We start from the raw sequence: 19,866 nt of genomic DNA, 5'->3' as shown, positions 1-19,866 counted from the left end.
CCTGGATAGTGTTTTCTCACTTTTCCTTCCTCTGTCTGGTGAGCACATGTGCCCTAGTAAAACTAAAGAGAAAGAAAAACTGGACCCTTGACTTCTATAACCATTACAGCTCCATAGTATCCTCTTCCAAGAAGCTGAGCCCCATTCATCTCTACAGCAGGCCTGTCTATCCATAGGTATTGCCTTTCCCATTACTAAGCCTTCTGCAGTCAGACTGCCTCTGGAGCACCTGGAGATAGGCCATAGAGATGAGACTGGAAATTTAGTATCTTTCTTTCTTTTGTTTTTGTTTTTGCCATAGGGTTCACCAGAGAGAGAGACAAACAGAAAGTGAAAAGTCATCCCCCAGGGGGTATGACCACACCAAAATCCCTTCTCCTCCATTATCCTCTCAGGATTTGGGGCAGGCACACACACATACAGCCAGTGTGATTTTTTTTTAATCATTCTTTTTTTAAAATTTCTCTTTATTTATTCATTCATTAATTTTTAATTTGACCAGAGAGAAAGAGAGAGATAAGGTGAGAAAGCAAGCCACCAGGTCCAGGACTTGCACTGTGGTCAGCCACGTGGGAGCGCTCAGTGCCTTAACCACCACGCCACCCGCTGGTCCCGCCAGTGTGATTTTTAAGCCACCACAACCTGGCTGCAACAGTTGGCCATGTGGTACCCAGTGCCTTAGCCATCACACCACCTGCTGGCCCCAGTGCCTATCTCTTTCTAAAGATGATCTCTTCATAGTCAACAGCACAGATCCTTTGATTTGATTTCATAAGATCCTCGTCAAATAGACTCGGAGTGTCAAGTGTACAAAAGAGAAAAATATTCTGGGGAAAATTCTGCTTTTAAACAATCTGAGTTTTCTAACTGTCTAAACAACAGTGGCCCACCAGGACAACAGCAGTCTCCTCCCTTCTGTCCCTGAAGCTCACCAAGAGTTGCTCAAAAGCACATGGAGTCACCTGCCTATCCCATTGTCCTTGTCAGTCCACGGCAAGGTTTCAGCCACCCGAAGGACTTGCTGAGGTCAGCTCTGAGCACGCTGGGAGAAGTGAGACCTGGCACTTCCCCAGGGAGGGAAAACAAGAGGAAATATGTTATAACACATGATGACAAAAATATTCAGATAGACATTTATAAAATGTGCTACAAAAGTCAAAGCAAGGAGTGAGGTGGGGTGGGGAGTTCGGAGAAGAGCTGACCCTGAGCTGGACCTTGAAGGATAAATACGAGTTTGCCAGAAGGAGGTAGTGGGATTCAATCTGCAGAGTATAGGAAGGTGAGGAGCTTGAAGCACAGCATGTTGGGGGAAGTCCAAGCATCTTGCAGTGGCAGGAATTTCATGGGGTGGGGTGGGGAAGGGGAAAGGAGAGCAGTGAAGAGTGGGTACAACCAGGGGCAGCTTGGGGTAGACTGGAATGGGGTTGAGGATTGGTCCTGAGCAGCAATGAGCCTCTAGAGGTTTATAAGCAGTTCAGGTCAACGGTCACAGTTCTGCTCCAATAACCGGGGAGCAGACAAGTGAAGTGAGAAGGCTTGGCAATGGCTGAAATGCTAGCAGAGAAGCTGCTGCATCAGCCCCCAGGGAGGACAAACAGGGTGTGGGCCACATTCAAGGCTCAGGTGATGGGGATGGGGAATGGAGAGAACCTGGCAGACCTGAGCACAGAGCAGGCAGCGGGCGCTTGGGCACTGACACCGTGTCAGGACAGGAAGGTGCCTCTTTGCTCCTCTGCCCCTTTGCTCCAGGCAGTCAGTCACGGACACTGAGAGGAACAGGTGCAGTCAGTGGGACAGGGGATGTAGAAGGAGAAAGAGGTTTGTTTAGGAAGGGAAATAACGGGAAAGTCTGAGGCTTGCTGAGCTTGAGGTGCCCGATGGTCATTCGAGCAGGGACATCTGCCTGGCAGTGGGGAATGGGCCTGCAGCTCAGGAAAATCTATGGGGGATGGATCTTGCATTCTCTCACAGAAGCCCATAGAGAGATTGGTTTTGACCCAGAACATTGCAGAGCCATTGTAATTCTAAAGCCAGGGGAGTAAGGCTCATTCAATGCACCACAAAGGGAGGAAAGCTCATCTAGCAGCTGAAAAAGAGGGCCTGGTACCAGACCAGACTGGGAAGGTTTCTGATTTGGCCTGCGTGGGTGGGGGGGGTGTTCTTTGGTATGTGAGAGTTCTTTGATATTTTGGATAGTAGCAGAATGTCCCTTCTGAAGAATTAAGTAATTCCTAGCAGCTGGCATATACTTATGAACCCTTTGCGTGAATCTTTATATCTGCCCGCAGGTGAGAAGAATGTGTTTTGTGACACTGGTCCCTGCGGGGGTGGGGAGAATAAGACAATTACAAAATAAAGTTATGAAACAAGTTGCCCTTCTTCTCTTTTCACAGGGTTTGATTAGATCTAGTAAGAGGACCATTTGATATGGTAGAGCAGGGTGTACATTGAACAAAACCGGGGGTGGAATTCTTATTTTAGACTGCACAGAAATGACTATCTATTATGAAAAATTGCAGGCAGATGGCAGTAAAATGCCTTAAGGAAGGGAACATCTTTTTTTCTTTCTTTCTTTCTTTCTTTCTTTCTTTCTTTCTTTCTTTCTTTCTTTCTTTCTTCCTTTTTCTTTCTTTCTTTCTTTTTTATTTTTCTCTTAATTTGCTAGTGGATGTGTGTGCTTACCAGAGAAAGAGAGAGAGGGAAAGTGAGAAAGAACCCCCCATGGGACATGGTCACCCCATAGTCCCTCCTCCTCTATTCCTCTCTCCCTTTCAGGACTTTGGGCATGCATGCACATGCACCTGGCTTATTTTTTTAAGCTTCTGGGTTCAGGACTCTAACTATGCAGTTGGCCATGTGGGATTCAGCCCCTTAACCACCAGACCACGGGATGACTACGGGGAACATCTTTTTCTAATTTGCACAAAGACGCTTTCTGAGTGACTCTAAATTCTCCCTCCCCGGTGGGCTAGCTAGGGTGGTAGGGGTGGCTGGACTCCACATGACCAGCTGCATGGTTTGAGTTCCATTCTTAACAGCTTGAAAAGCATGCATACCCAAAATCCCAAATGGGGGGGGGATTGAGAAGGGATTGTGGTGTGACTATTCTTCGTAGGGGGAAGGGGGGTGCTTTATAACTTCCCCTCTTTGTCTCTCAGGTGACTGTGCACACCTCTGGAAAATTCAAAAATAATTCTCCCTCTATGCTGACATCCAACCACTGCGTGTCAAACATAAGTCCAGAAACATACTCATTTCAATTAGAAGGCTGAAAGGAAACATAAGTTATTCATTCTTCAGTTGCCAGAACCACACTACGAACATTGGCCTGGAAATCTGTCTTAAGCCACAGCAAAAACAATTCAAGATATAATCACGCCTAAAATAATTTTTTTTTTTTAAATTGCAAGAGGGCCCATGAGCTGAGATGGGGGATGAGAACGAACCCCCTATGGGAGACGTTCATGCATCAATCCCTTCTCCATTTCTCCTTTCAGGATTTTGGGCACTCAAGCCCAGTGAGGTTTTCAAGATGCTGAGTCTGGGACCCAAACCACACAGTCAGCTATGTGGGATGTGGCTATCCTAACCATCACACCACCAGCTGGCCCAGGCTTGAAACCTTTTTTTTCGGAGAGGATTTTGCAGGACTCGAACCACAGTCAACTACATGGGAGTCCAGCGGCATAGCCATTACACTAACTGCTGGTCCCTTGAAATCTTTTTATAGTCGAATCCAACATTCCTTTCCCAAAGGGCATGTGTAGCATCTCTAGTTTCTGCTTACATTTGTGGAAATGGCAAAAGGAGCCATGAGATAATCTTGACTCCTCTACTTCATTGTTAAAAGTCACACACCAGTTTCTTAAGTAGAAGAGATGCTTTTACTTGAACATACATCAAGAATACCACGCATATCTTTAACATTGTTCAAATTAATTCCAAAGGGGCTATCAGGTGGTGTGGTGGTTAGGGTGCTAGATTCCCACATGGTCTATCACAGTTTGAGTCCCAGACCTGGTGGCTTGCTTTCTAGCTTTCTCCCTCTCTCTCTGGTCAAATTAAAAATAATAATTATGATGAATGAAATGAAATAATTTTAAAAATTAATTCCAAGGAAAGAAATACTTACAGCTATTACACTTAGCTGTAATTTATTTTTATTTTTAAAATGTGTTTATTGCCTGACATCCTCCCTGGATATCAAAAGCTTTGGAGAATGCAAAGCTTTCTTATTGCTGACTCCTCAATCCCCATAAAACTCCTAGGAACATACAAGTGCTCAGTATCTTTTTGGCTGACTGCTAGGCAAATCTGTTCAGCCTTTTTGTTTTTAAGGTTGTTGTTTTAGATTTTGCCATATGGTGTCTGTGCTTACTGGAGAGAGACAGAGAGAAAGGGGAAGTAAGAAATCACCCATTGGGGGGATGGCCACACTGCAATTCCCTCCCCTCCATTCTCCTCTCAGGATTCGGGACATGCACATGCCTGGCATGTTCTCAAGCCACCAGGACTTGGTGGTTTCAAGGTCCAGGACTTGAGCCCAGAGTCAGCCATGTGAGATCCAGCACCTTAACCATCTGACCACTTGCTGGCCCCTTGTTCAATCTTTTAAACTAAGATTTAAAATAATTTAATCAGGATAAGAAATCAGGGGTGGGACCAGCAGTTAGTGTAATGGCTATGTTGCTGGACTCCCACGTAGTTGACCGCAGTTCGCGTCCCGGACCCGGTGGCTTAAAACTCACGCCAGGCGCGTGTGTGTGCATGCCCAAGATCCCGAGAGGAGAATGGAGGAGAAGGGATTGCGGTGTAGCCATCCCCCCTGGGGGGTGATTTCTCGCTTTCTGTCTCTGTCTGTCCGGTGAGCGCACACGCCCTATAGTGAAAACCTCTCCAAAAAAAAAAAAAAAGAAATCAGAGAGTCACATGACACTCTGTAGGGCAGATTCACATGGGCTCATGTCTGGAGACCTCCCTGAGTACACTGGCTATACGCTTGCCCACGATCCAGGCCAACTGAGGCTGGGGTTGGATCATGGCATTGAGCCTCTGTCAGGCAGGCTGTATTTCTCTTTCTCTCTCATAGGATAAATTAATAAGAAAAAGAAAAGAAATTAAGAACTAGGTAATTTAACAGTATAATGATAATCATGTTGATGAGTGTGGCGAATATTTATTGAGTAATTACTATGTGCCAGGGTACTATTCTGATGGCCTAACTATACAGACTGACTCCTCAGAATCCACAGACCCTGTGCAAGTTAAGAAATTACAGGACTGGAGCCTACTCCATGGCACTGCAGGCTGGATTCCACGTAGGGAGGATGGTGTCTATCTTAAATTATATCCGTTCTTAAAATACAATTTAAAAGTTCAGTCTCAGGGACTAGCAGGTGGCATGGTGGTTAAGGCACTAGATACTCCCACATGGCTGACCATGGTTCAAATATTATATATATATATATAGTGAAACTTCAATCTCACAACTCTTTGGAAAGACACAGAGTCAGCAGATCCCTTTGGGCTCCGGACAATTGAATTTTCTTTTTTTTTTTTTTGGAGAAGTTTTTCCCTATAGGGCACATGCGCTCGCCAGATAGACAGAGAGAGACAGAGAGACAGAAAGCGAGAAATCACCCCCCAGGGAGGATGGCCATGCCACAATCCCTTCTCCTCCGTTCTCCTCTCGGGATCTTGGGCACGCACGCACATGCACCCGGCGTGAGTTTTAAGTCATTGGGTCCAGGATGCAAACCGTGGCCGACTACCTGGGAGTCCAGCAACATAGCCATTACGCTAACTGCTGGTCCCTGGACAATTGAATTTTGATTGTTGAGAAGTTGACTCTGTCCCATCTTCCCACTCTCTGTTTTGCGGAAAGGTCCTACCTGGAAAGGAAGTGATTTCTGTGCTTAGGGTGCCCCCTTCTGTTTTAAGGCTGAAGATGCATAAAAAAGCCAGGGACAAGGCTTTCAGTGGAGGAAGAGCTTAGGTCATGGTGGGAGAACCTCTGACTTTCAATGCAGCCAAGAACCTAGCCATGACTAGTTCAAACACATGTTACAGAGGGAGAAACTGAAGCCCAGTGAGATCAAATGCTTGTTCATGGTCACTCACCAGTTAGATCTCAAAAGAGGAATAAACTGGATTCCTTGACCATGTTCCCATTAACAAGATGAAATGTTTTTAGTCTTTTCCACCTCTATAAAATTAAAAACCCTGGGGGCCAGCAGATGGCATAATGGCTACATTGCTGGACTCCCACGTAGTCGACTGCAGTCGAATCCCAACCGGTGGCTTAAACTCACACCAGGCGCGTGTATGTGTGTGCCCAAGACCCCGAGAGGAGAATGGAGGACAAGGGACTGCGGCGTGGTCATCCTCCTTGGGTGGTGATTTCTCGCTTTCTGTCTCTCTGTCTCTCCATGTCTTTCTGGCAAGCGCATGCACCCTATAGCAAAACAGTGACTGAGGGCTGCATCCCTAGAGCAGTGGCCCAGTGCTGTGCACTGGGAATCAGATCCCGCTTGGCCAACTATAGTCTGAAACCTAACCCCCGTAACTTGAAAAATATGCTGGGTCCATCTGTGCCCATGCTCGAAATGCTGATGGTTTGGAGAAATGGAGGACAGAGGACTATGGCATAATCACTCCCCGTTAGGGATATTTTTTTAAGAGAGATTTTTGCTACAGGGCTTGTGTGCTCACCAGAGAGACAGAAAGCAAGAAATCACCCCCGGAGGGAAATGACCATGTTGTAACCCATTCTCCTTTATTCTCCTCAGGATTTTGGGCACGCGCACACACACACACTGGCTGTTTCAAGTTGCAGGACTTGAACTGCAGTTGGCCACGTGGGAGTCCAGCGATGTAACCATTACGCCATTAGCTGGTCTCCCCCATTGGAGATTTTCTCTCTCTCTCTCCCCCCTCCACGACCCCTTTCTCATACACAGTGTCCTCTGGCAAAACAAAAACAAAACAGTACTTTTCTTAGTTTCCTCTTTTCAGCAGGTTTTGTGCGTTGTGACTTCATTCGCTCACCAGTGTATGGGACTGCATTGAGTAAGGCAGCTGAGGACATTCACATAACGCGATATACCTTCTGTCTTGCCTCCCGCCACTCCCCACCCCATGCTCCCTCTGAGCTCACCGCTCTGCACCCTGCAGCACTGTGAGTGGGAGTTTGTGCATCCACCTCTCACTGCTACTTGAATACTGTATTTTTTTTTAAGCAGCATACTACTTGGATGTCTAATGCTGACTGAGAAATACAGAGGGAGCACTGACAATGGACATTGTGACTTTGGAGACAGGGTCTACAGCCTAGGAGTTAAGGAAGCTGGATCCCACATGGCCAACTGTGGTTCGAATCCAAGCTCTGGCAGCTTAAGAAACATGCCGAACACACGCACATGTGTACCCCAAATCCCAAATCCCGACAGGATGGAGAAATAGAAGAGAAGCCACTGTAGTGTGACCACACCCATTGGGGGTGTTTTCTGTCTCTGTCTCCCTCTGGCAATTAAAAAAAATCATAACTTTGTAACCATCGGAGAAAAAAATGGTTTGGGCAAGAATCATTGACAGATGCAGGGTCATAAGGTGTCTCCCAGAGACGGTCTTACAAACAAGGGAAAATACAGTGTCTGTACAAGGCAGAATTCAATTGCAACACCAAATGTCCTGAGATGCTCATGTCACTTACCTAAGCATTCTGATCAGGCTTGGCTAATCTGAACCTAAACACGTGGAAACTTTATACAAACCCCAAATGGGACATGTTCAACTACCAAAAAGAAGAACTCTGCCCTTTAAAACGTTGTTAATCAGCTTGTCAGCAGTTGGCATGATAGTTAAGGCACTGGACTCCCACATGGCTGACCGCAGTTTGAGTCCTGGACCTGGCAGCTTGAAAATCACACTGGCCACATGTGCATACACGCCCAAAATCCCAGGAGGAGAATGAACAAGAAGGAATTTCAGTATGACCATCCCCCCTGGGGGGTGATTTCTCACTTACCCTCTCACTGTTTTTCTCTGTCTCTCTCCTCTCTGGCAAGCACACATATCCTATGACGAAACTTTAAATAAATAAAGCCTTAAAAGAAAATGTTGTTACAAAAGACCAAACAAAACGTAAAAGAGAATACGACAGGGAGCAGCAGGTGGTGTGGTGGTTGAGGCACTGGACACTCCCACATGGCTGACCATAGTTCGAGTCCTGGACCTGGAGGCTTGCTTTCTCACTTTCTCTCTCTCATCTCTCTCTGGTCAAGTTAAAATAAATGAATGAATAAATAATAAAATAATTTTTTTTAATAAAAAGACTATCTACTTCTTTTAAAAAAAGAGAGAGAGAATATTGACAGATATTCCAGGTTAAAGGAGACTAAGACTATGACAATGAAACCTAATCCTAGGCTGGATCCCATACTAGAAGAGAAAAAATGTTACAAAGTACATTATCAGATTAATCCTCAAAATGAAATAATAGATAATGGGCTATGTAGACATATTGCATCAATGTGAATGTTCCCCTAATCCTAACCCTATTAATTTATTGAATGTAATAACTCTACCGCGGTCATGTAACAGAATGCCCCTGTTCTTAGGAAATAAACACTGACTTAATTAAGGGCCTTTGATGTATGCAACTTACTTTCAAACAGTATGCGTGTGTATAATACATTTCTGTATGCATATACATCTCTCTATATATATTGGTCAAGAAAAGTCAAGACACATTTCTATAGAGAAAAAATGTTACTAGGAGCAGCAGTTAGCGTAATGGCTATGTTGCTGGACTCCCATGTAGCTGACCACAGTTCGATTCCTGGACCCAGTGGCTTAAGCCCACGCTGGGCACATGTATGTGCATGCCCAAGATCCCGAGAGGAGAATGGAGGAGAAGGGATTGCGGCACGGTCATCCCCCCTGGGGGGTGATTTCTTGCTTTCTGTCTCTCTATCTCTCTCTGCCTTCCTGGCGAGCGCACTAGCCCTATAGCAAAAACCTCTCCAAAAAAAAAAAAAAGATATACTTGTTTTGGTTCTTTTTGTTTTGACTGCTTTTTGCATTTTAAGGATAGGTTGATAGTATCTTAGGAGCTTGGAAAAAGACAAATGTAAACTTTATTCAAGCCTAGTGTGTGTAATAACCTCCTCAAATGAGTCAATATTTAGTATTTTTCTCACTTTAACCATTCAGTTAAGAAACCAGAGAGTCAGGCAGACCATACTGTCAGAATAAGAACCACATTTTCTTTTTTTTTTTTTTTTTATTTGACAGAAGATACATGCACTGGAGAGAGACAGAGAGAGAAAGGGAGGGAAAGAAAGCACCTCCCATTAGACATGGTCATGCCACAATCTCTTCTGTCCTTTCTCCATCCTGTCAAGATTTTGGGCATGCACGCACACATGCTTGGCATGTTTTTCATGCTGCCAGGATTGGGACTCGAAGCACAGTTGAAGATGTAGGATCCCGCTCCCTAAACCACTAGACCATGGGCTAATTCAGGATCACATCTCTTATTTGTTTTTTAGTTTTTGCTGTAAGACACATTCACTCACCAGAGAGACAGGGAGAGAGTGGGAAAGGAAGGAATCACTTCATGGGAGAGAATGGTCATGCCATAGTCCCTGTCAAGCTTCCAGGTCTGAGACTAACTGTGGTGGGTCATGTGCGAGTCTAGCACCTTAACTACATACCACCTGCTGGCCCAGGGCTATGTTTTATAATAAGATCTCTACAAACTAAAATTAAGACTTAATAATATCAGGCATGGCAGTTAAGGTGCTGGACTCCCTCATGGGTGATTGTAGTTCAAGTCCCGGACCTGGCAGCTTGCTTTTTCACTGCCCCCAGCCCAGTCAAATAGAAAAATAAATAGTAATGATTAAAAAATTAAGTAAATAATTCTTTTTTAAAAAAGAATATCTACATGGGTCAAAGAATATGGAATTGTTAGAGGAACTTGGGGAATACCTTTAACTTTCAAAGATCTACCCTAACATATCATAAAATGAAACCTACACATGTTCTATTAATAGTAATTAAACTACCTACAAGAAGAAGAAGAAGAAGAAGAAGAAGAAGAAGAAGAAGAAGAAGAAGAAGAAGAAGAAGAAGAAGAAGAAGAAGGAGAAAAACTTCTCCAAGGAATGTAAGAAAATTTGGAGTCTAAATCACAAAAATATACAGTATAGGGCTGGCTGTTGGCCTGATGGTTAAGGGAGCTGGATGCCCCATAGTCAACCATGTGGTCTGAGTCCTGGACCCAGCAGCTTAAGAAATATGTCAGGTGCATGTGTGTGCATGCCCAAAATCCTGATAGGAGGGAGATATGGGGGAGAAGGGATTGCAGCATGACTATTCCCCATGGAGTGTGCTTTCTCCTCTCCTCTCTCTCTTATTGGTGGGTGCAGATGCCCTCTAGGGAAAAAGAAAAAATCCAATATAAAGTAAAAAGAGGGGAGGTGAAACAGATGGTGTGATGGTTAAGGTGTGTGTGTGCATGACCAAAATTCCAAGAGGGAACTGGAAGAACAGGGATTGCAGCATGGCCATCTCCCGAGGGGTGATTTCTTACTTCCCCTCTCTCTGTCTCTTTCTGGTGAGCATACATGCCGTATGTTTTAAAAACTTAAAAATAATTACGTGTAGAGAAATTGCAAGTGTGACCCATCATAAGAAAAAATAAAGAGAAACAGGCCCTGGGATGGTTCAGAGGTCTTAGCACACAAACTTAACAGCAGCTATTAGAAATGTATTAAAAGAAAATATGTGCACAGTGAGTGAACAAACGGGGCTGGAAGTCTCACCTGAAAAGTGAAAGTTATGAATAAAGAGCCAAGTGGGAGTTCTAAAACTAAAAATATGACAAATAAAATTTTGAAATTTGGAGGCTTGACCCTGATCCTGGCATCTCACTTTCCTCCCCAAACAGCATGAGTTTCACCCCCATTTCACTACCTTCTCCTCCAACTCCTGGTCCCTGGGCTCCAACCAGGTACCCAGGCATGGGGTCCAGCCAGCCAGCAGCACCACCAGTGTCTATGTAGGACTGTGAGGTGACCACTGTGGTGCTCTCCTTAATCTGCTGGGACCAGTATTTGGTCAGCTTTTCTGCATAGACACCAGTGTTTATGCAGGTGCCGAGGGCTCAGGCTCCTGGATCTCTGCCCAGCACCGGCAGCATCTGGGGTGGCAGGGATGGCTGGGGGGTGGTGGGAATGGGGAGCATCCAGGGCAAGAAGGAGGCCATTCAAGACTTGAATGACCACCTGGCCTCCTACCTGGCAGAATGAGGAAACTGGGGACTGATAATTGGAAGCTGAAGAGCAAAATCTGGGAATACCCGGAGAAGAAGGAACCCCAGGTCAGAGACTGGTTGCATTACTTGAAGACCATCAAGGAGCTAAGAGCTCAGATCTTTGCAAATTCTGTGGACAAAGCCTGCATTGTTCTGCAGATAGACAATACCCGTCTTGCTGCGGATGACTGCAGAGTCAAGTATGAGAAAGAACTGGCCATGCGTCAGTCTTGAGCATGACATCTATGGACTCCACAAGGTCACTAATGACACCAATGTCACTCAGCTGCATGCAGCTAGAGACAGAGATAAAGGCTCTCTGGAGGAGGTGTTCTTCATGAAGAACCATGAGGAAGTAAATGGCCTACAAGCCCAGGTTGCCAGCTCTAGGTCAATTGTGGAAGTGTCTTTTTTATTTTTTAGCAGAGCTCTTTTGCTATAGGGCACATGTATTTGCCAGGGAGACAGAAAGTGAGAAATAACCCTCCAGGGGGGATGGCCATGTCACAATCCCTTCTCCTCCATTCTACTCTTGGGATCTTGGACATGCATGCACATGTGCCTGGTACGAGTTTGAAGCCAGTGAACCAGGACTCGAAACGGGGTCAGCTATGTGGGAGTCCAGCAATGTATCTGCTATGCCATCTGCTGGTCTTGCTCCCAAATTTCAAGACCTCAGCAAGATCATGGCAGACATTTGGGCCCAATCTGAAGTTGGCTCAGAAGAACCAAGAAAAGCTGGACAAATACTGGTCCCAGCAGATTGAGGAGAGCACCAAAGTGGTCACCTCACAGTCCACCAAGGTTGGAGCTACAGAATCAACACTCTCAGAGCTGAGGTGCACAGTCCAGTACTTGGAGATTGAGCTGGACTCAATGAGAAATCTGAAGGCCAGCTTGGAGAACAGCTTCTCCAAGTGAGAGGTGGAGGCCCACTATGTCATGTAGATGGAGCAGCTCAACAGAGTCCTGCTGTACCTGGAGTCAGAGCTGGCACAGACCCGGGCAGAAGGGTAGCACCAGGCCCAGGAGTACAAGCTCTGCTGAACATCAAGGTCAAGCTGGAGCTGAGAGAATGCCACCTACTGCCACCTGCAGGAAGACTGTGAGGACTTCAGTCTCGGTAATACCCTGGGCAGCAGCAAATCTATGCAGACCATCCAGAAGACCACCACCCACAGGATGGTGGATAGCAAGGTGGTGTCTGAGACCAACACCACCAAAGTTTTGAAGCACTGAGACAGCAGGAGCAGGGTGCCCTTGGGGACCAAGAGGTCAATAAAAAATGCAGAGGTAAAAATATTTTTAAAAATTCATTAGATAGGTTTGACAGATTGAAGATGGCTAAAGAAAGTTCTATAAACTACAAATTGGTCTCTAGATATTAACTAGTCTAGTAAAAAGGAAAAAAGTACTGAGGATGGGACCAGCAGATGGCATAAGGGTTCCATCACTGGACTCCCACATAGTCAACTGCAATTTAAGTTCTGGACCTGGTGACTTAAAACTCATGTCGGGTGTGCATGTGTGCATGCCCAAGATCCTGAGAGGAGAATGGAGAAGGGACTGCAACCTGTTGGGGGTGATTTCTCACTTCCTGTCTCTCTCTGTCTCTCCAGCAAGTACACACACCCTGTAGCAAAAAATCTCTTTAAAAAATATACTGAGGGGACCAGCAGGCAGCATAATGGCTATGTCGCTTGACTCTTATGTAGCCAACCGCAGTTCGAGTCCTGGACCCAGTGACTTAAACTCACGCCGGGAATGTGTGTGTGCGTGCCCAAGATCCTGAGAGGAGAATGGAGAAGGGATTGTGGTGTGGCCAACCCCCTGGGGGGTGATTTCTTGCTTTCTGTCTCTCTGTCTCTCTGGTGAGCACACACGCCCTGTAGCAAAACAAACAAACAAACAAACAAAACAAAAACCTCTCCCAAAAAAAAGAAAGCATATATATACTGATGAAAACTGGCCAGAGCCTCGGTGAAATATGGGACAACACCAAATGGTCTAACATATGTATAACTGAAGACTCAAAGTAGAAAGAATTGAGAAAGGGGCTAAAAAGTTATTTAAAGAGATGACAACCAAAGTTCCCAAATATTTATTTATTTATTTATAGAGTTTTGCTTTTAGGGTACATGAACTTTGTGGGAGGCTGCGTACCAGCGAATATTGCGGGTTTCTCAGAAAGCAAACAATTACACAATGTCTGTGGGAGGCTGCGCACCAGCGAATATCACTCTTAGGTTTCGGTTTCTCAGCAAATAATTACACAATGCCAAAGGCCATGATTGGCTCCCCTTCAAAACCTCACCTTCAAAACCATACTCTGATTGGCTACTTCCCATAGCAAATTGGTGAGCTTAGAATCCCTCAGACTTGCATATCTGGCACCTCATGATTGGTCCACAGAAGCAACCAATCATAACCCACCTTTTACAATCCGTCATTCAACCAATCACTGCCCAGCAGCATGTATATAACCACGACCCCTGGCCCACAATCTCCAGACGACCCTGAAGACCTTGAAGAGTTGTAACACCATCATCTCCAGACGACCCTGAAGACCCTGAAGAGTTGTAACACTGTCATCTCCAGACGACCTGAAAGACCCTGAAGAGTTGTGACACCGCGTCGTCTTTGGACGAACCTGAAGAGTTGTGACACTGCGTCGTCTTCGGATGACCCTGAAGAGTTGTGATACCATGTCGTCTCCAGACAACCCTGAGGGGCTGTGGCACTGTGTCATCTCCATGCTGCCCACAATAAAAGGACGACCCTGACTCTGCGTAGTCTCTGTGTTGTAACACCGTGCTGCTTGTCCCGGCTCTCACTCCTTCACTGTGGTGCTCTCCTTAATCTGCTGGGACCAGTATTTGGTCAGCTTTTCTGCATAGACACCAGTGTTTATGCAGGTGCCGAGGGCTCAGGCTCCTGGATCTCTGCCCAGCACCGGCAGCATCTGGGGTGGCAGGGATGGCTGGGGGGTGGTGGGAATGGGGAGCATCCAGGGCAAGAAGGAGGCCATTCAAGACTTGAATGACCACCTGGCCTCCTACCTGGCAGAATGAGGAAACTGGGGACTGATAATTGGAAGCTGAAGAGCAAAATCTGGGAATACCCGGAGAAGAAGGAACCCCAGGTCAGAGACTGGTTGCATTACTTGAAGACCATCAAGGAGCTAAGAGCTCAGATCTTTGCAAATTCTGTGGACAAAGCCTGCATTGTTCTGCAGATAGACAATACCCGTCTTGCTGCGGATGACTGCAGAGTCAAGTATGAGAAAGAACTGGCCATGCGTCAGTCTTGAGCATGACATCTATGGACTCCACAAGGTCACTAATGACACCAATGTCACTCAGCTGCATGCAGCTAGAGACAGAGATAAAGGCTCTCTGGAGGAGGTGTTCTTCATGAAGAACCATGAGGAAGTAAATGGCCTACAAGCCCAGGTTGCCAGCTCTAGGTCAATTGTGGAAGTGTCTTTTTTATTTTTTAGCAGAGCTCTTTTGCTATAGGGCACATGTATTTGCCAGGGAGACAGAAAGTGAGAAATAACCCTCCAGGGGGGATGGCCATGTCACAATCCCTTCTCCTCCATTCTACTCTTGGGATCTTGGACATGCATGCACATGTGCCTGGTACGAGTTTGAAGCCAGTGAACCAGGACTCGAAACGGGGTCAGCTATGTGGGAGTCCAGCAATGTATCTGCTATGCCATCTGCTGGCCTTGCTCCCAAATTTCAAGACCTCAGCAAGATCATGGCAGACATTTGGGCCCAATCTGAAGTTGGCTCAGAAGAACCAAGAAAAGCTGGACAAATACTGGTCCCAGCAGATTGAGGAGAGCACCAAAGTGGTCACCTCACAGTCCACCAAGGTTGGAGCTACAGAATCAACACTCTCAGAGCTGAGGTGCACAGTCCAGTACTTGGAGATTGAGCTGGACTCAATGAGAAATCTGAAGGCCAGCTTGGAGAACAGCTTCTCCAAGTGAGAGGTGGAGGCCCACTATGTCATGTAGATGGAGCAGCTCAACAGAGTCCTGCTGTACCTGGAGTCAGAGCTGGCACAGACCCGGGCAGAAGGGTAGCACCAGGCCCAGGAATACAAGCTCTGCTGAACATCAAGGTCAAGCTGGAGCTGAGAGAATGCCACCTACTGCCACCTGCAGGAAGACTGTGAGGACTTCAGTCTCGGTAATACCCTGGGCAGCAGCAAATCTATGCAGACCATCCAGAAGACCACCACCCACAGGATGGTGGATAGCAAGGTGGTGTCTGAGACCAACACCACCAAAGTTTTGAAGCACTGAGACAGCAGGAGCAGGGTGCCCTTGGGGACCAAGAGGTCAATAAAAAATGCAGAGGTAAAAATATTTTTAAAAATTCATTAGATAGGTTTGACAGATTGAAGATGGCTAAAGAAAGTTCTATAAACTACAAATTGGTCTCTAGATATTAACTAGTCTAGTAAAAAGAAAAAAAGTACTGAGGATGGGACCAGCAGATGGCATAAGGGTTCCATCACTGGACTCCCACATAGTCAACTGCAATTTAAGTTCTGGACCTGGTGACTTAAAACTCATGTCGGGTGTGCATGTGTGCATGCCCAAGATCCTGAGAGGAGAATGGAGAAGGGACTGCAACCTGTTGGGGGTGATTTCTCACTTCCTGTCTCTCTCTGTCTCTCCAGCAAGTACACACACCCTGTAGCAAAAAATCTCTTTAAAAAATATACTGAGGGGACCAGCAGGCAGCATAATGGCTATGTCGCTTGACTCTTATGTAGCCAACCGCAGTTCGAGTCCTGGACCCAGTGACTTAAACTCACGCCGGGAATGTGTGTGTGCGTGCCCAAGATCCTGAGAGGAGAATGGAGAAGGGATTGTGGTGTGGCCAACCCCCTGGGGGGTGATTTCTTGCTTTCTGTCTCTCTGTCTCTCTGGTGAGCACACACGCCCTGTAGCAAAACAAACAAACAAACAAACAAAACAAAAACCTCTCCCAAAAAAAAGAAAGCATATATATACTGATGAAAACTGGCCAGAGCCTCGGTGAAATATGGGACAACACCAAATGGTCTAACATATGTATAACTGAAGACTCAAAGTAGAAAGAATTGAGAAAGGGGCTAAAAAGTTATTTAAAGAGATGACAACCAAAGTTCCCAAATATTTATTTATTTATTTATAGAGTTTTGCTTTTAGGGTACATGAACTTTGTGGGAGGCTGCGTACCAGCGAATATTGCGGGTTTCTCAGAAAGCAAACAATTACACAATGCCAAAGGCCATGATTGGCTCCCCTTCAGAAACCTCACCTTCAGAACCATACTCTGATTGGCTACTTCCCAAAAAGGCCACAATTGGTTCCCTTCAAAAAAACCTGACCTTCAAAACCATACTCTGGCCACTTCCCATAGCAAATCGGTGAGCTTAGAATCCCTCAGATTTGCATAATCCGGCACCTCATGATTGGTCCACAGAAGCAACCAATCATAACCCACCTTTTACAATCCTTCATTCAACCAATCACTGCCCAGCAGCATGTATATAACCACGACCCCTGGCCCACAATCTCCAGACGACCCTGAAGACCTTGAAGAGTTGTAACACCATCATCTCCAGACGACCCTGAAGACCCTGAAGAGTTGTAACACTGTCATCTCCAGACGACCTGAAAGACCCTGAAGAGTTGTGACACCGCGTCGTCTTTGGACGAACCTGAAGAGTTGTGACACTGCGTCGTCTTCGGATGACCCTGAAGAGTTGTGATACCATGTCGTCTCCAGACAACCCTGAGGGGCTGTGGCACTGTGTCATCTCCATGCTGCCCACAATAAAAGGACGACCCTGACTCTGCGTAGTCTCTGTGTTGTAACACCGTGCTGCTTGTCCCGGCTCTCACTCCTTCCCTCAGGAAACCTGTTCGATTGTCCCCCCGGGTCGGGACAGCACTTGCAAGAGAGATAAAAGAGACAGAAAGACAGAAAGCAAGAAATCATCTCCTATGAGGAATGGCCACAATCCTGACTCCTCCATTTTCCTCTCAGCATATTGTGCACATAAGCACATATGCCTGGTGTGAGTTTTAAGCCACTGGATCCAGGACTTGAACCACGGTCGACTACACGGGAGTCCAGCAATGTAACCATAACACCATCTGCTGGTCCCCAAAGTTTCCAAATTTAATTAAAAATCTTGGTTTGCAAATTAGAGAATCTCAATAAACCTTAAACCAGACAAATAACTGACAAGAACTATTTAAACACATCAAATGTCAAACTGTACCAAAAACAAAGGAAAATCTCAAGAGTAGCCAGAGACAAAGACGCACATATACAGGAAACAGAAATATAAATTAAACCTGATTTCCAATTAGAAATAATAGAACATACTAGAATATAAATAGTAGAAAAAAAGGAAAGCAAATCTTTTAGCTCACTAAAGGAAAATTTGTCAACTAAACTCAATATTCAGCAAAAATAATCTTCACAAATGAAGACAAAATAAAAACATCTCTAGACAAACCAACAAAGAATTCATTGCTATGAAACATGCACCGTAAGAAATGGTGTGGACTACATGGGAGTCCAGTGACATAGCCATTACGCCATCTGCTGGTCCCAAGAAGTAGTTTCTCAAGTGAGGTTGTAGTTTGCTTATGGAAACTAAAGCAGGAGTATGGAGACTTTTGCAGGCAAATGTACTTTAACAAACTGAAAACTTTTCTCACTATGGTCATAACAGTCTGTGTAGTTGTTCAGAGCCTGAGATTCTGACTACACTTCCTGCTCTCTTCTCACTGGTGTGTCTTTCTCCCACTCCTCCTCCTGCTTCCTTCTTCAGGGAAGCAAGGAGTCCTTTATTCCTGGAAGTCTTCCCTGGTCTCTTTCTCCAGGCCTGTGAGATGTCAGTCATTTGTGCCCTTCCCTTACAGCACACATCACTGAAGACTTAAACCTGTGTTAACAATTAATTTGTTGGTGAATGACCTAGTTGGGGTCAGGTAGAGAGGAGTGCAAGGGATGGATTCAAGTGAGACTGGGTCAGGACTGAACAGAATTCACAAAGAACCACCAAGCCTCAGGCAGACAAGATGAAGAAATAGATTCATCCTCTGACAACCAAGAAGGAATTTTAGGAAATTCTCATCATCTTTCTCTGTCTCTTTTGGCAATGTAGTCATTTTCTTGGTCTTCCTAGAGAATAATGCAGTTTTAGAAAGCACATCTGAGGAAGTTACAGAGTAGTGAGTGTGTGTACAGATTAAAATATCTGCTCATGACCTCTAAAGCAGAGGTCCCCCAATGGGTCTGTGGCCCTTAGGAAACAGGCTGCACAGCAGGAGACGAGCAGCCAGCCAGCAAGCGAAATTCCATCTGTATTTACAGCTGCTCCCCATCCTGTCAGACCCGCGGCAGGATTAAATTCTCACAGAAGCATGAATTTTAGTGTGAACTATGTGTGAGGGACCCAGGTTGCAGTCCTTATGAGAACCTACTGCCTGATGATCTGAGATAGAGCTGAGGTGGTGATGCCAGCACTGGGAAGCGGCTGCAAATACAGCATTGTAGTGAGTTGTAGACTTAGTTCACGCTGGGACGTTCGAAAAGTCGTGAAGTATTTTTCTGTGTTTTGCGACGCAGAAATGCGTCACGACTTTTCCGACGACCCAACATTACAATGTAATAACAGAAATAAAGTGCACAATAATTGTAATGCGCTTGAATGATCCTGAAACAATCCCCTCCCAATCCACGAAACCAGTCCCTCCCGCCAAAAACGGGAAGCGCTTGCTGCTCTAGAGCGCTCGCGGGCGTTTCAGCTGCCAGCAGTGCTGCCCTGTTTTCAGCCAAGACCCCACAGTCCCGGCAGCCGCCAAGGGCAGGCTGGGCCTCGGGCTGACCTGAGACTGTGTCCCCCAGGAAAAGAACGCGAGTTTGCCTATAACTTGGAGGACGTCAAAACAGAAAAAAGGTCTCAGGGCATCCGCAGGGAGGTCGTTAGGCCGAGGGTGTAGCTCGTCCTGGATGCGCGATCGCGGGGGCACTGCCCACCTCTCCACAGCTCGGGTGGCGTGAAAGGGCCAGTGTAGACACGAGCGCGAAGGAGGCGACACCAGGTTCCCATCCCGCGGTGGGCGCCGAAACGCCCTAGGCCGGGGCAACAGAGACCGGCAGGGAAGTAAACCCACCGGGATTGCCCTGGACCGGAGCAGCGGGAGAAACCCGGCCAGTGCCCCTTTACGTCATTCCCGGGCGCCGAAGGGCAGGACCGGCACCGGAAGCGGAAGTGAAAGTCACTCCACGGGTCACTGTGGAATGTGGTTTCTGACCGAGGGTGAGATTCACGGCCCGGCGAGGAGCTGCGCTCGGGAGCCTCTACGTGGTTTATGCACATGGTCTTTAAAAAAGAGGGGTGGAGTCCAGGTGTCGCAGTGGCCGCTGTCGCGGTGACCGCAGCACGGTACCCAGAACGGCCGGGTCGGAGGCCAGCGGGAGCGCCGAGCCCCGGGGGCTGTGGCCCCCCCGCCCTGCCCACGA

At 46.4% G+C, this 19,866-nt stretch overlaps 2 pseudogenes; both read left to right on the top strand.

Moving 5' to 3' along the window:
- The first annotated feature begins 1,542 nt into the window (after positions 1-1,542).
- Positions 1,543-12,559, top strand: LOC102485859 (keratin, type I cytoskeletal 18-like; annotated as a pseudogene).
- Positions 12,560-12,660: 101 nt separating this feature from the next.
- Positions 12,661-15,635, top strand: LOC102485422 (keratin, type I cytoskeletal 18 pseudogene; annotated as a pseudogene).
- The last annotated feature ends 4,231 nt before the right edge of the window (positions 15,636-19,866 follow it).

The sequence above is a fragment of the Tupaia chinensis genome, unplaced genomic scaffold, assembly GCF_000334495.1.
Source record: "Tupaia chinensis unplaced genomic scaffold, TupChi_1.0 Scaffold142716_1, whole genome shotgun sequence".
Taxonomy (NCBI): Eukaryota; Metazoa; Chordata; class Mammalia; order Scandentia; family Tupaiidae; genus Tupaia; species Tupaia belangeri.
This window is presented reverse-complemented; position numbering and strand designations above follow the sequence as displayed.